Source organism: Penaeus monodon, chromosome 41 (genome assembly GCF_015228065.2).
Source record: "Penaeus monodon isolate SGIC_2016 chromosome 41, NSTDA_Pmon_1, whole genome shotgun sequence".
Classification (NCBI taxonomy): Eukaryota; Metazoa; Arthropoda; class Malacostraca; order Decapoda; family Penaeidae; genus Penaeus; species Penaeus monodon.
Genome location: NC_051426.1, coordinates 28934581 through 28952080, shown reverse-complemented (window position 1 = coordinate 28952080; position 17500 = coordinate 28934581).

Below are 17500 nucleotides of genomic sequence, written 5' to 3'. Positions count from 1 at the left end.
CCTTGATCTACACGCACTGACCTAAAAGGGCAGCGACGGGACCACTATTGTATCTATAAGAAAAAACCCATTGTTTGCACATAAGGCGTGTATGCATGTGGTGTTTGGGGTGTGTGTGGTGTGTATGTTGTGGTGTGTGTGTTGGTGTGGTGTGTGTGTGGGGTGTTTTGTGTGGTGTGTGTGTGTATTCATACACATACAACATGCGCGCGCGCACATGCCGAACACGGTTGCAAACTGATGCAAAACCACACCACATGCAAAACACAGCGTGCGTGATAAATGTGTGTATATAATACTTTGGTGTGTATATATTTAAATAATATATAACATATAAATCAAATATAATTGAATATATATAATATAATAAAATATATATTAAAAATATAATATATTATATATTATATATTAAAATTTACCACACACACACACACACACAATAAAAATATAAAATATTAATATATATATATTATTATATAAATATATATATAATTATATTTTATAATGAAACAAGCCAGGTCGGGAAAACCCGCTTCCCCCCTTTAATTTCTGCCCAAAAACTTCAAAAAGTTGATTTCTTTCTTTTTTCTTTTTCTTTCCTCAGATTATCTTTCCGAAAGTAATCAACTGACAAAAACCGATTCTTTTCATACTTCTTTTCCCCAAGTTTAAATAAAAAATATTTTGGTTAGTTCCCTGATTTTTTTTTTCTTTTTCATTTTTCTGTTTCTTTTTTTTAGGCCCCTTATTTGTGTGTTTGTTTTTTTGCTTATTTTTGTGGGATTTGGTTTTAAGTGATTTTTTTCACTGATCTAAAAGTCACAGTAGACCTTTCTTATTTTTATACCATATTAAACAAAATAAACCAATGCTTATTTTTCTCTTTATATTAAATTTTTTTTGATGCAAAAAAATAATCCAATTTTAAAAAAAAACTTATTATTATTTTTTTTGGCCTCTTTGGGAGAAACGCTGGAAATGTCCCGAATATCGCCAGTCTAACGCTATTGACGAGGGGGCATTAAAATTATTTTATTACTATTTTTTACGAGAAGAGGGATACGAAAGTGGCATATTCAAAAATTTTAAATTGATTTTTTTTTCTTTTTTTGGGTTTTTTGGATTTTCCCTTTCTTTTTTTCTTTCTTTCCCTTCTCTCTTTCTCTCCTTTTTTCCTTCTCTCTTCTCTCTTCCTCTCTCTCTTTTTCTCTCTCTCTCTCTTTCTTTTTCCTCTTTCTCTCTCTCTCCTCTCTTCTCTTTTCTCTCTCTCTCTTCCTTCTCTCTCCCCTCTCGTCGCTCGCTCGCTCTTTTTTTGTTTTTGAAGGTCTATTACATCATCCTATCTTCTTCGCCCCCTCCATCCATCCATCCCCCAAAAACCCATTTAGTTTCACCCTTCCCTAATCATGATCTATCCCCATCCATCCACCCACCCATTCCCCACCCCCCCATCCTCCCCCTTTTAACACCCCCCCCCTCCCCCATCCCACCCCCCCCCCCCAACCCACCTTTAACCCCCCATCCACCAGCCCCCCCCATTTTTATTCATACATAACCAGGTTTTTTCCCTGGGTTTTTATCTATCTTCAGGATTTTCCCTAAATTTTGATAATTTTGGGGGATTATTTAAGGGGGTTGTTTTTTTGTGGGTGTGTTTGTTTATGAAATTATTATAATTTTTTGTTTTTTTTTTTATTTATATAATATATTTTTTTTTTTTTTTTTTTTTTTATATTATATATATATATTTTTTTTTTTTTTTTTTTTTTTTTATTTTTAATTAAATATAATATTAATATAATATATAATATATATATATATATATATATATATAATTTTATATATATGTATGCATGTAATATGTATAGTATCAAAAACCACACACAACCGCTACAAAACCACCAAACACCCACCCCACACACACCCCCCACCCCCACACACACACACACCACACACAATATATTAATATTTTTTTTAAATATATATTTTTATTATATATATATATATATAATTATATTTTTTTGCGTTGGTGTGTTTATGTAGGAATACAAATGAAATATCTAGAATTACAGTCAGTGTTTAAATAATAAGTTGCGAGTTTTTTTGAAATTATTTTGGAAACCTCAGATGAAATTAAAAGAAAAATTAAGTTTAGCTGAGAATTTTTTAAATTGCAATAGGATATTCGTCTCACTTTATTCTGAACCCAATATGCGTTTTGATTTTAGCAAAAAACCGCGCCGATGGTGGCAATGACGATAAGAATTTAATGGAAAAGAAATGAAAATGAAAAGGGTGTAGTGTGATAGTGATGAAAATGATGATAAAAAACGAAAATATGATAAGAAAAAATTTCAGTGAATAATAATTTTAATAATAATAATAATTTTAAATAATAATAATAATAAAAATAATAGAAATAATAAGGGTAATAATAATAAAAATAACAACAATAAAAATAAAAACAATAAAAAAATAATAATTGAAATGATAATGACAAAAAAATAAAAATAATAATAAAAATAGTAATAAAATGAAATGCAGAACATGAAAATAGTAATAATGACAATAAAATGAAAATAATATTAACAAAATAGTGAAAATAAAAATAGAAATAATAAAAAATAATAATAATAATAAAAATAAAAATAATAATAATAAAATAATAATATAAAATATGTAAACAAAATAAAATTAAAAAATTAATATAATAATAATAATAAATAAAAAAAAAATAATTAATAATAAATAAAAATAAAATACTTTAACATGATAAAAATATAAAATGAGAAAAAAATGCAAAAATAAAATTTAAAATAGTGTAAATGAAATGATCAAATAGTAAAAAAAAAAAAAATAAACAAAAAATAAAATGAAATAAAAAATAAATAATAAAATAATAATAAATAATGATAATCCCAAATTTTGAATGAAAATAATAAAAATAAAAATGATGATGATAAAAATAATAAAAATATTTAATAAAATAATGATAATAAATAATAATAATAATAATAATAATAAAAATAATAAAAATTAGAGAAAAACAAAAAAAATAATATGAAATGAAACAGAAACAAAAACAAAAAACAATAATAGAAAAATGATAATAATGACAAAAAAAAAAATAGTAATATAAAAATAAATTAAAAAAATTATAATAAAACAAAATGATAGTAATAGCTGTATATCAAAAAAAAAATTTAGCTTTAAAGACAGTGTTATATAAAACTGAGGTACAATATAAATACAGATTATAATGATAGTACATAGTATCAGCCCGCAAATAAAAAAAAAAAATGAAAACAGACACTAAGAAAAGATGTGATTATAATGAAAAAACAATAATTAAATTATTATTATGTTATTATTTCAATATTTATCATGTAATATAATAACATATCACTAAAAACAAAATAACAATAATAATACAACAATAATATAATGTAATAATAATAATAATAATAATAAAAAATAAAAATAAAAACCCCATAGAAATATAATACTAATAATTATATTAGTTCATTATTTTATTTTTATTATCATTATTTTTGCTATTATTTTTTTTATTTCTTTTATTATTATTATTTATTATTGTTATTATTATTATTTTTATTATTATGAGGATGATGATGATGATGATGATTATCTTATTATTATTTTTTCATTATTTTTATTTAGAACTATAAGTTAAAATGATAACAAGAAAAAATTAAAAAATAAGAAAATAAAATCGTAAAAATTAAAAAAAAATAAAAATGCGATCATTATTATCATTATCTTTATTATATCATTGTTTAAGAGTGAAAAATACTTTAAAATTTTCATAGTCTCGGAGAAATTCCCCTCCGTTTTTCCCCCTTGTTTCCCGGATTTTTGGAACCATTTTGGACAAAAAATAAACATCTAGTATTGGGATTATTTTCCGTTCGCCCATTGCAGAAAATATATAATATATATATATAATATATATAAAATAATATATTATATATTATATTAAAATATATATATGTGTGGGTTGGTGTGTGTGGGTTATATAAAATATATATATATATAATATTATATATTAAAATTACTGCATGCAGTAGTATATTATTATACACACACACACCACACCACACACACACACACACCCCAACACACACACACAACAAAACACACCCCCACCCACAAACACTCACCCCCTCACACACACACCCCCAAAAACCACACACCAAAACACACACACCACACACACCCACACCACCACACCAACTCCACACACACTACCACCACCAACACAACACACAACACACCACACCACACAATAAAATTATATATATATTATATATAATAATTTATATATATATATTATTATATATATATATATATTACATATAATAAGTAATATATAATAATATATTTTAATATTTATTTATATAATATATTTTCCATTCGCTATACACAATTATTTCTAACCCTTCGTCGAGCGCGCTGTAGCAACGACGCAGAAAAAACCGTTGCGCAAAACCCAATAACTAAACAGCATCCCTTTGAACCTCAGGGGGGTAATGGAGTCCCGCCTTTGGGGAAAAATTTTAATTTTTACTTTGTCGTTTAATCCGAAGGCGACTTACTTTGTACTTGTAAGAGTAGGGATACCGTCTGTGTGATTTTTAAAGGAGGATATTAAAGAATAAATTTTATGTCTATTGTGTGTGGGAGACATACACAAAAACACACACACCTCTGGACCATACAAATACCACACACACTCAACAAAAAAAATAAATGGAAAAACACACACACACACCACACGCACAACACACACACAACCCAACACCACACACAACACCACACCCACACACACACACACAAAAACACACCACGCACTCACCACACAGCGCACCAGAGAAACAAAATGAATGCAGTAAAGTTCATTAAGAAGAAAGATGCCCCTTAGACAACAGAAACGGAAACGAAAAAAGAAAGAAAACCTCGTGCACATAAATTGACCTGCATTTATTTCCCCCGACAAACCTGCCTTGCGTAATTTACTGCTATAAAAGAGATTTCTTTCTTTTTTCCCTTTCATATCTATCCTATTAAAAAATTTATTTTTTCTTTTTGAAGATCAAGGAGAAAAAGACCCCGGAATTTCATTCGTAATGAGACTCCCCCCCTGGAAATTCCTGTACCCTTTTGAGCTAGGGAAAAAGAAGCTGCTATCGTTTGTTTGACTTGTGTTTTTAAATTTTTATTATACTCGGGCTTTGCTGCTGGAATTGTCCGTTATATGTGTTTTTCTTTTTGTTTTATTATGCCATCAAGAATTTTAGATGGTTAATACAAATTATACATACGAACCCTATAATATATTGCACAAGTCTTTCTCTCTTTCTTTATCTCTCTCTGTGTTCCTTTCCCTTCACCCTCCATCTCTCTCTCTCTCTCTTCTCTCTCCTCTCTCTCCCTCTCCTCTCTCTACTATTATCTATCTATCTATCTTCTATCTATCTATCTCCGCCTCCCTTTTTCTTCCCCTCTTCCTATCTATCTATCATCATTTTATCTACTACTATCTATCATATGTCTAACTTTTTACTCACTCACTGTGTGTGTGCGTGTGCAAACATTTTCGCACAAACAGCAAACAATATCTCTTTTTTCTCTTCCCCACTTCCCTCTTACGCCTTGTTTTTAACGAAAGAATGGACAAATGAAAACCCGATACACATTCACTCATTCAAAATTTCATTTTGTGGCATATTCGGGTCACTGAAACAATTTTTTTAACAGGGTCGTTTTTAATGCAGTTTTTTAAAAGGAGTTTGCCCCGGATTTTTTTTTTTTGGTTTAAGATCGGGGTAGTTAACTGGTTGCGATTTTTTTGAAGTTTGGGAATTGTTGTTAAAGTTTAGAGTTCTGAGTTTAACGCTTATTGTATATGAAGCTTAAAATTTTTATTCGCAAAAACAAATTTTTGCATATATGTAGGCATACAAAAAAAAAATATATTTTTTGTACACATTGCAGGAAAAACAAACAAACAAACAAAAAACACACCACAAAATCACGGGTGATGATTTTTTTTAAAAAATCATTAAACATATAACATTATTAAAAAAAAACGTATGGGAAATTTTTTTTTACCAAACTTTATCGTTAGCTTTGCATTTTGAAGTTTTTTTTTAACACACACACAACACATACACACACACACACACACACCACACACACACACCCAACCACACACAACACCACACATATATATATTAGTAATATATATTTTATATATTATAAATATATTATATATATATTATATATCAAATTTTAGTATGTATGTATATGTATATAGTTAAAATTTTATATAATTTATATAATATAATATATATATATAAAATATATAATTATATCAAAAATATATATATTACACGCTCCCCACAACACACACAAAACACACCCCACACACCCACACACCATAACACATACACCACACACACACACACACCACACACACCCCCACACAAACCACAACCCCAAAACACACACACATATATACACACATACAACATATACGCACACACACACATATACAAACACCGCGCAACACGTCACACCTTGTATAACATATCACTACAAATTTTCAGTACTTCAAATAAAAATTTATGTCAAAATAGACTTTTCTATACAAAATAAAGAACTAATCCCTAAGAGGGATTAATATATTATTTTTTTTTGCAACTAACATTGGGGGCATTTAATCGTTTATGAATTTTTTTTAGTGCTATCGTAGTGTTTTTTTTGTTGCATATAATATCATTGACTAATTTCTCTGATCCTGCGATCTTTCATCCCTTAAATTTTGACTATTATCATCTTTTGATCTACTGTAAACTGTTATCATAACGTTATTGTTTTTTTTTGATTTTCAATTCTATTTTTTTTATTTTCTCATTATTTTCACTGTACAAAATTTATTATCCATTTTATCATCATTGTCTAATTTTTTTACTAATGATTATTTTCATAATTATTTTATTTCTATCATTATTATGTATATTTCTATTCCCCACTATTTTCTATCATCTTCTTTCAGTTATTTTATTTTTGGGTCATTTCATTGCGTTTTTTGTTATTGTTATTTTTATTTTTGATATTATTTTTATGTTATTTTTTTTTATATTTTTATCTTATTATTATTATATTTTATTTTTATTATTATTATTTTATTATTATTATTATTTATTATTATTATTATTATTACAGTACACTACTATTATCATTATACTATTTTTATTATGTTTTGCCATTTTGTTATTTTGTTATCATTATTTTTCATCACTATTATACTATGTCTTTTCTTTCTATTGTCATTATCATTATTATTGTTAGTACATTACAATTCTTTTTCGTAAATTTTTCTGTTTCTGGTTTTTATTACTTTATATTATTAATTGTTTCTATTAAAATCATTATTATTTTTTATTGTTTTTTTGTTTTTACATTTTTATTTTTTTAATTTTTTAATTATTAATATAATAAAATTTTTTCTATTATTTTCCCTTATTCTATCAATTATTTTTATTATCATCATTATCATCATCATTTCAATATTTCATTAGTTACGATTTAAAAATTTTTTCATTTTTATTATTATTATCTTATTTGACCCTTATTATTTTTATCATTATTTTGACGTTATTTTTATTTTATTATTATCATAATCATTTTTTATTTTCTTAAATCCTTTCTTATTGTTGTTTTTTTTTGTTTTTATTTTTTATTATTATCATTTTGTAGTAACAGTAAAAATATTTTGTCAGTATATTATTTTCATCACGTTTTATTTTGTTATTTTTTATCTTATTTTTATTATTATTATTATATTTTTATTATCATCACTTATTATTATTATTATTTTTATTTTTATTTTTGTTGTTGTTGTTGTTGTTTTGTCGTTTTGTTATTATCATTTTTATTACTGTAATCTTATCATTTTTTTCAATATTTTCATTATTTTCATTATTAATGTTTGTTATTATTATTAACATCATTCTATTTTTCTTTTTTGTTTCATCTTAAAATCATTTTTTTTTATCATCCTTTAAAATTTTTTTATCATTGTTATTTTATTATATTATTATTGTTATTATTATCATTTTTATTATTTTTATTATTTTTATTATTATCATTATCTTATTATTATTAAATTTTTATTTTATTTTTATTTTTTAAACACATCACTCATCATTTATAAATAATTTCTTCTACTATTTAAATTATTCTCTATGCTATTAGCACACTTATTTGCCTTATCGTTTTTATTATTGCTGATATGATTTTTATTGTTATTTTTATTATTTTTATTTTATTATTTTATTATTATTATTTTATTATTATTTTTTTTTATTTTTATTTTTATTATTATTATTACTATTATTATTATTATTATTACATTATTATTATTATTATCATTTTCTCCTTATTATTATCATTTTTTTGTTATTTTCATTATTATCATTAAAAGCTTCCCCTTTTTTACCATTTCAGGGTTTTTATATTTTTTTCAATACTATTTTTATTATATTATTATATTATTATATTTTCATTTTAATACATCTTTAAACATTATTATCATTATTATAATTATATTTATCATCTTATTATTATAATTATCTTAAATTACTTTATTATTACATTATTTCGTATCATCACTTCACGTCATCTTTTTCTTCACCATCTCTCATTAGTACTAATCCACTGGGATCTTTTTTTGAGCAGTTTTGCCTAAGCCGTTTCTTCAACAAAATTTTCAACAAACCATCCCAGTGGCGTTAACTTTATTCATCAGCATTAAAAAATAAACTCATATCATTAAGATCACATATTCACACGAAACATCTACGGAAAAAAAATCATCCCCCACGCCCTTAGATCATACCCTTTCTCTCTCTCTCTCTTCTCTTCTCTCTTTCTCTCTCTTCCCAATATATATATATATATATATATATATATATTAAAAAAAATATAATTTTATATATATTAATATAATTTTATTTTAACATATATATATATTATATAATATATATATTATTTTATAAATAATATTATGTTTATCTCTCTATATCCCATGATACTCCATCTATCTATTAAACAACACACACACACCATGCCCGCATTCACATATACATTGTATAAATATATATATAATATAATACTATATATATATAATATATTATATATATTTTATATATATATAATATATTAATAATATATTTTATTATATAATTTTTATATATAAATGCATACATAATATTATTAATAATAAATATATATTATATATATATATATATATATATATATTGTGTGTTTGTGGTGTGTGTTGGTGTGTTTGGGGGTTGTGTGTGTGGTGTGTGGTGGTTTGTTTGGGGGTGGTGGTGTGTTGGGTTTATGGGTGTGTGGGGGGGGGGGCGGTATTAACTACTACTTTGTGTGGTTGGGGGGTGTTTTGTGTGGGTGTGTGGTGTGGGTTTTGGTGTGTTTGTGGTGTGTGTGTGGTGTGTGTGTGTGGTGTGGTGGTGGTGTGTGTGTGAGTGGTGTGTGTGGGTGTGGTTTTGTGGGTGGTGTTGGGGTGTGGGGTGTGGTGGTGTATGTGCGTGTGTGTAGGGGGGGGGGGGTATGTAAATAAAACTTGTGGTGTGTGCGATAGCATATAATATATTTCTATACATTTTTTTTCGTAAAAAAAAGATTTATACTCTAAAAAAAAAGAAAATCAACTTTTATTAGAAAGTTGTGGATTCATTTCCAAACAAGCATTCGTGCTAATCAGATTACCCAAACTCCACAGTCCTTTTTCATCAATAGGGGAGAAGAGAGAGAGAGAGAAGAGAGAGAGAGAGAGAGAGGGAGAGGGGTGGAAAAGAAGAGGGTGAGAGAAAGAGCTAGAGAGCGAAAAACAGAAATAGATAGAGTTACTCACCATTTTTTTTATGTTAAGTGTGTATGTATGTAAATATTATATATATATTATATATTATATATATATATATATAATATATATATATAAATTTTTTATATATATAATTTTATTCTTCTTTTAAAGGTAGTTCATTCCCCAGCCCCGTGGGCACAGTGATACTTAATTGTAGTTTTTTATGTTGGATGCTTTGGAGTGAGTAGGGTTTGGGTCCCCCGTTTTTCCCTTTTCCCCGAGATGCCGGGGTTACCTTTTTTTTTAGGTAATCATTTTTTTTTTATCCGGGGTTGGGACCAGCCGACTTGGGGTGGTTGGCCCCGGGCTAGGGAGGTAATCGAGGTGAAGTTCCCTGCCCCAAGGGGAAAACGGCCGGGGCCCGGGGACTCGAACCCTCGAAAACAAACAAACACACATGCAAAGGCACGAGGTGCGTGATAAATGTGTGTATAAATACTTATGGTGTGTATATATTTAAAAAATTATATAACATATAAATCAAATATAATTGAATATATTTTAATATAATAAATATATTTTAATAATAATATATAATAATATTTTTATATTAAAATGTAAAACACACACACACACACACAAAAAAATATATATATATATATATAAAAATAATTATATAAATATATATATAATTAATATTATATAAAAAAAACAAGCCAGGTGGGGGAAAATCGCGCCCCTTAATTTCGGGCCCAAAACTTCAAAAGTTGATTTTTTTTTCTTTTTTCTTTTTCTTTACCTCAGATTATCTTTCCGAAAGTAATAAAACTGACAAAAACCGATTCTTTTCATACTTCTTTTCCCCAAGTTTAAATAAACATGATTACTTGGTTATTTCCCTGATTTTTTTTTTCTTTTTCATTTTTCTGTTTCTTTGTTTTAGGCCCCTTAGTTTGTTGTTTGTTTTTTTGCTTATTTTTGTAGGTATTGGGGTTTAAGTGATTTTTTTCACTGATTCTAAAAGTCACAGTAGACCTTTCTTATTTTTTATACCATATTAAACGAAAAATAAACAAGGTTATTCTCTTTATATTAAATTTGTTTGTCAAAAAAATATATCCAATTTAAAAAAAAATTTATAATTTTTTTTCCCTCATAGGAGAAACGACGGGAAAATGTCGAATATCGCCAGTCGTAACGCTATTGACGAGGGGGCATTAAAAATTTTTTTATTACTATTTTTAGGAAAGATGATACGCAAGGGGGATATTCAATTTATTTTAAATTGATTTTTTTTTCTATTTGGTTTTGGATTTTCCCTTTCCTTTCTTTTTCTTTTTTCTCCCCCTTTTCTCTCTCTTTTCTTTCTCTCTCTCCTTCTCTTCTCCTTTTCTCTCTCTCTCTCTTTCTCTTTCCTCTTTCTCTCTCTCTCTCTCTCTCTCTTCTCTCTCTCTCTCCTCTCCTCTCTCTCTCTCTCGCTCGCTCGCTCGCTCAAATTTTTGTTTATTGAAGGTCTATTATCATCCCCCTATTTTTCTTCGCTCCTCCACCCATCCATCCCCCAAACCCATTTAGTTATCACCCTTTCCCTAATCATGATCTATCCCCCACCCATCCACCCACCCATTCCCCCCCCACCACCCATCCACCTACACCCCCCTCCACCACCCCCAACCCTCCATACCCCCGCCCATCCATCCACCGCCACCCCCCATTAACTTTTAAGCCTCTCAACATACCAAAGTTCTTCCCCCATAGTTGTTGATCTCTACTTCACGGATTTGCAACATGATTTTGATTAATTTCCTGTGGGATATCTTTCGAGAGGTGGTATGTTTTTTTCGATGAGGTCGTGGGTTTGATTTATGAAGGATGTATGTATAAGTGGTGTGTGTGTTTTTGTGTGTGTTGATTTATAAAATTAATATATAATAATTATATATTATATATATATAATATATATATATATATATATGTTTGTTTGGTGTGGGTGTGTGTTGTGTGTGTCTGGGGTGTGTGTTTATATATTATTTATATAATATTAATATATAATATAATATATTATATATATATATATATTATATATTATAATTATAATGTATGCATGTAATATGTTAGATCACAAACCACACACAAAACACGCATAACACCCCCAAAAACACCACACCACACACCACACCCCACACCCACACACACACACCACACCCACACATATATATAATATATATATAAATATATTATTTTAATATATATATATATATATATTATATATATATTTGCGTCTGGTGTGTTTATGTAGGACATAAAAATGAAAAAACTAGAATTACAGTCAGTGTTTAAATAATAAGTTGCGAGTTTTTTTGAAATTATTTTGGAAACCTCAGATGAAATTAAGCAAAATAGTTTACCCTGAGAATTTTTTAAATGAATAGGATATTCGTCTCACTTTATTCTGAACCAATATGCGTTTTGATTTTAGAATAAACCGCGCGATGGTGGCAATGACGAAAGAATTTAAATGGAAAAGCAATGATAATGAAAATGGGTAGTGTATATGATGAAAATGATGATAAAAAACGATAATATGATAAGAAAAAATTTCAGTGAATAATAATTTTAATAAAATAATAATAATAATAAAAATAATAATAAAAATAAAATAATAATAATAATAAAAAATAAAAATAATAATAAAAAATAATAATGATAATGATAATAAAATAATAATAATGAAAATAATAATAAAAATAGTAAAAAATGAAATGACAGAAAAATGATAAAGTAATAATGACAATAAAAATGACAATAATATTAATCAAAATAGGATAAAAAAATAATAATAATAATATAAAAAAACAAAATGATAATAATAAATAATAAATAATAAAAAAAATAAAAATAATAATAATAATAAAAATAATAAAAAGACATAACATGATAATAAAAAAATGAGAAAAAAATGACAAAAATATTAATTAAAATAGTGTAAAATAGAATGATCTAATAGAAAAAAAAAAAAAAAATAAACAAAAAATAAAATGTTATAAAAAATAAAAATAAAAATAAAAATTAATAATAATGATAAAAACATAATGTAATGATAAAGTAATAAAAATTTAAAAAATGATGATGTAAAAATAATAAAAATAATTTAATAATAAATAATGATAATAAATAATAAAAAAAATAATAATAATAAAAAAATAATAATATAATAATAATTAGTAAAAAAAATAAAATAATATGAAAAGAGAACAGCAAAAAAACAACAAAAATAATAGAAAAATGATAATAATGACAAAAAAAAAAATAGTGAATATGAAATAAATTAAAAATTATAATAAAACAAAATGATAGTAATAGCTGAAATATCAAAAATAAAAAATTTAGCTTTAAAGACAGTGTTATAAAAAAAATGAGGAAAACAATATAAATACAGATTATAATGTGTACATAGTATCACCCCCCGCTAATAAAAAAAAAAATGATAAAAAGACATAAAAAAAAGATGTGATTATAATGAAAAAACAAAAATTTAAATTATTATTTTGTATTATTTCAATATCTTATCATGTAATAAATAACATATCATAAAAACAATAATAACAATAATAAAAAAAACAATTATATGAAAAAATAATAATAATAATAATAATAATAATAATAATAATCCCCAATAAAGATAATACTAATAATTGATATTAGTTCATTATTTATTTTTATTATCATTATTATGCATTTTTATTGTTTTTTCATTATTATTAAATTTATTATTATTTTTATTATTATTATATTTTTGAATGATGATGGTGATGATGATTATCTTTTTATTATTATTATCATTATTTTTATTTAGAACTATAAGTTAAAATGATAACAAGAAAAAATAAAAAAAAGAAAATAAAATCGTAAAAATGAAAAAATAATAATGCGATCATTATTATCTTTTATCTTTATTATATCATTTTTATAAGAGTGAAAAATAGCTTTAAAACTTATAGTCTCGGGAAATTCCCACTCACGCGTTCTCCCCCCTTGTTTCCGGGGATTTTGGAACCAGTTGGACAAAAAATCTTAGTATTGGGATTATTTTCGTTCGGGCCCATTGCAGAAAATATAATATATATATAATATTATAATATTATATAATAATATATATATATTATATAATATATATATGGTGTGGTGTGTGTGTGTGGGTGTAATATAATAAAATATATATATAATATTATAAAATTATAATACTGCATGCATGTTGTATTTATGTATACACACACACACCACACCACAACACACACACACCCCACACACACAACCACACCCACACACACCACAACACACTCACACACACATCCCAACCACCAACACAACACAAAAACCACACACCACACACACACATAAAATATTATATATTAATATAATATATATTATATAAAATATTAATATATATATATATATAATATACATATAATAAGAAATTATATAATAATATATATAATTTTAAAAAATTTATATATATAATATACCATTCGCTATACAAAATTTTTATTTCTAACCCTTCGTCGAGCGCGCTGTAGCGACGACGCAGAAAAACCGTTGCGCAAAGCCCAAAAACAAAACCCGCATGCCTTTGAACCTCGGGGGGTAATGGAAAATCCCGCCTTTGGGGAAAAATTTTAAATTGACTTTGTCGTTTAAGTCCGAAAAAGGGGACTTTCTTTTTGCTTTTAAAGGGGTAGGGATACCCTCTGTGGTGATTTTTTAAGGAGGATATTAAAGAATAAATGTATGTCTATTGTGTGTGGGAGACAAAACAAACACACACACACCTCTGGACCATAAAAACCAACACACTCAACAAAAATACAAAAAGGCCACACAACCACACACGCACACCCCACAAACACACCACAACCCCACCACAACACAACCACCCACACACACACACACAAAAACACACCACGCACGTACACCACACAGCGCACCAGAGAAACAAAAGGAATGCAGTAAAAGTTTATAGAGGAAAGAGTGCCCCCCTTTGACAACAGAAAAGGAAACGAAAAAAGAAAAGAAAACCCCCGTGCACATAAATTGACCTGCATTTATTCCCCCGACAAACCTGCCTTGCGTAATTTACTGATAAAAGAGATTTCTTTCTTTTTTCCCTTTTTATATCTATTTATTAAAAAATTTATTTTTTCTTTTTGAAGATCAAGGAGAAAAAAACCCCGGAATTTACATTCGAATGAGGGCTCCCCCCCTGGAAATTCCCGTACCCTTTTGAGTGAGGGAAATAGAAGCTGCTATGTTGTTTTTACTTGGTTTTTAAATTTTTATTATACCGGGCTTTGTGCTGGAAAATTGTCCGTTATATGTGTTTTCTTCTGTTTTATTATGCCCTCAAGGGAATTTTAGATGGTATAATACAAATTAAAACATACGAACGCATATAATATATTGCACAAGTCTTTCTCTCTTTTTTTTATCTCTCTCTGTGTTTCCTTACCCTTCACCCTCCATCTCTTCTTCTCTCTTCTCTCTCCTTTTTCTCTTCCCTTCTCTCTTCTATTATTATCATTATTATCTATCTATCTATTATCTCCGCTCTCCCTTTTTCTTCCCCTTTCCTATCTATCTATCATCATTTTTATCTACTATTATCTATCATATGGCTAACTTGACTCACTCACTGTGTGTGTGCGTGTGCAATCATTTTTCGCAAAAACAGCAAACAATATCTCTTTTTTCTTTCCCCCCATTCCCTCTTACGCCTTGTTTCCCCAAAGAAAGAATGGACAAATGAAAACGCCGATACACATTCACTCATTCCAAACTTTCATTCGTGGCATATTCGGGTCATGAACACAATTTTTTTTTAACAGGGTCGTTTTTAATGCAGTTTTTTAAAAGGAGTTTGCCCCGGATTTTTTTTTTTTTGGTTTAAAATCGGGATAGTTAAATGGGCTTTCGATTTTATTGAAGTTTGGTAATTGTTGTTTAAAGTTTAGAGTTCGTGGGTTTAACGCTGTATTGTATATGAATGCTTATAAAATTTTTTTTCGCAAAAACAAATTTTTGATATATGTAGGCATACAAATAAAAAATATATTTTTTGTACACATTTCAGGAAAAACCAAAAAAACAAAAAAAAAACACCACACAAACTCACAGAGAGGGTTTTTTTTAAAAAAATATTAAACATATAAAATTATTAAGAAAAAAAAAGTATGGGAAATTTTTTTTTACCAAATTTATGCGTTAGCTTTGCATTTTTAAGTTTTTTTTAACACACACACAACACATACACACCACACACCACACAAAACACAACACAAAACCCCCACCCAAAACACCAAAACCACACTATATATATTAGGAAAATATATATAAATTTTTAATATATATAATATATTAATATATATATAATATTAATATATTAAAGTATGTAATGTATATAGTATAATATATAATATATATAAATAATATATTTATAATATATAGGATATATATAAATATATATAATATTACACGCTACAACACACACACACAAAACACACACACACACCACACACACACACAAACACATACACCACACACAAACACACACACACACACCACACACACAACCACACCAATACACACACACATATATACACAATACAAACATATACGCACACACAACATATACACACGCGCGGAACAGTACACACCTTTTATAACATATCACTACAATTCTCAGTACTTTAAATAAGATTTTTTTTTTTTCAATATAGACTTTTCTATACAACATAAAAGAGACTAATCCCTAAAAGGGATTAATAAATTATTTTTTTTTTTCAAATAACATTGGGGGCATAACTCGTTGATGAAATTTTTTTTTTAGTGCTATCGTAGTGTTTTATTTGTTGCATATAATACATTGCTAATTTTTCTGATCCTGCGATCTTTCATCCTTATTTTGACTATTATCATCTTTTGATCTACTGATAAACTGTTACAAACGTTATTGTTTTTTTTTGATTTTCAATTCTATTTTTTTGTTATTTTCACATTATTTTCACTGTACAATTCATTTCTCATTTTTATATCATTGTCTAATTTTTTTACTAATGATTATTATCATAATTATTTTTATTTCTATATTATTATTTTATATTTTCTATTCTCCCATATTTTCTATCATCATTTTTCAGTTATTTTATTTTTTGGGGCATTTTCATTTTCGTATTTTTTATTGTTATTTTTATTATTTATATTATTTTTATGTTTTTGTTTTTATTTTTATTTTCATTATTATTATATTTTAAATTTTTATTATTATTATTTTATTATTATTATTATTATATTATTATTTTATTATTACTAGTACACTCTATTATCATTTTCTATTTTTTATGTTTTGCCATTTTGTTATTTTGTTATCTTATTTTTCATCATATTATACTATGTCTATTCTTTTTATTGTCATTATCATTATTATTGTTAGTACATTTCAATTCTCTCGTAAATTTTTCTGTTTCTGGTTTATATTATCTTTATATTATTAATTGTTTCTATTAAATCATTATTATTTTTTTATTGTTT